The 1267-nt window shown below is 49.3% G+C and overlaps 1 protein-coding gene across 2 annotated transcripts in view; it reads left to right on the forward strand.

Moving 5' to 3' along the window:
• Nucleotides 1–4: 4 nt before the first annotated feature.
• LOC143288491 (uncharacterized) overlaps nucleotides 5–1267 on the forward strand; it is a 57081-nt gene continuing 55818 nt past the window's right edge. For both annotated transcript variants that reach the window (XM_076597056.1, XM_076597057.1), the window contains exon 1: nucleotides 5–368. The gene's annotated coding sequence lies outside the window, so the exon portion shown is untranslated. The remainder of the gene's footprint in view (nucleotides 369–1267) is intronic.

The following is a 1267-nucleotide window of genomic DNA, read 5'->3' on the forward strand; positions in this document are numbered from 1 at the left end:
CAGTGACAAGGGCAGCAGCACGCGCACTATCGTCTGCTCGCCTAATTGAATTGAAAATTCACTGACTCACAAAACTGTGTGACCAGTCCCAGACATCAAACTTAGAACACGGACCATGACCCGAGCTGGTGTCAGTGATTTTTGTTTCGCCAGTGAGGATGATTCGATGTGACCTGTATTTAGTGATTTGACGAACCAGTCATGTTTTTCTCGTCTCTGAAAAACATGCGACATGTGTTTGGACGAAGAAGACGCGCACGCTTTTGTTGAGACGACTCGGCAGAAACAGTATTGGACAGTGTTTTACCGTGTTCTTGCCAACCATGCGTTTGTGAGCGTGTCATCCTGATTGAGGGGAGCTTTAGCGGGTGAGTTCACTAAGTGCTTGTTGTGGCGACATTTTCTGTCTGGGAAGCAGGACCGTGTGTAGGCTACGTGGAAGGTGAAAACGTATTTTCAGTCTTGTCGCCTTTTCCTCTCTATCGATCTGTTTCAGAAGCTGCTGCAATGTAACTGTTGCGTGTGCCTTGCGTGATGTCATTCAACATTCACTGACTGAGCATTGCGGACTGAATATGGTGTCCGGGTTTTTTTTTTTCCTTCTACGATTTTTATCGGCTGATATGAGCTCTCACGCCTTTTTGTTTTCTGACTGACATTTATGACAGCGTGTTAATGTCAGTGTGTGTGTGTGTGTGTGTGTGTGTGTGTATTCCGGGGCGGCTTGCGTGCCGCATATGTGTGTGAGCGCTTCAGTATACAATGTGTGAGCGCGTCCACGTGTGTGTGTGTGTGTGTGTGTGTGTGTGTGTGTGTGTGTGTGTGTGCGTGAGTGAGTGTGTGTGTGTGTGTGTGTGTGCGCCGTTAGTGAGTGCGTGTGCATGTGTGTGTGGTGCTGATAGTGATGGCAGGGTTGCGACCGAGCTTTCTGGGTGCAGTCTTCGAGTACCATAAGTTTCTAAAAATAACTACACATCTGTCGTTTGTCTCAGTGCAGAAGTGGAAAATCCCTCTCTCCGACTCGCAGTGATTGTCTCAAAGGTTGTTTCTTTCTGTCTCAGTCTTGTCTGTCTGCCTGTCTGTCCCAGTGCCTCTCTTCACTCGCTCGTTGTTTTCTCTTCATTCCTCGAATCTGTCCACTGAAGACCAGCCCGGCTACCTGGCTGTCTACTTCCGGCCCCTAGTGATCCCCTTCTTTCCCACGCGCGTCGTGCGCGTGCACACACATGACACACGCACGCGCGTACGCACGTACTAGTACGCACAC

The sequence above is a fragment of the Babylonia areolata genome, chromosome 12 (genome assembly GCF_041734735.1).
Source record: "Babylonia areolata isolate BAREFJ2019XMU chromosome 12, ASM4173473v1, whole genome shotgun sequence".
In the NCBI taxonomy this organism is placed as follows: domain Eukaryota; kingdom Metazoa; phylum Mollusca; class Gastropoda; order Neogastropoda; family Buccinidae; genus Babylonia; species Babylonia areolata.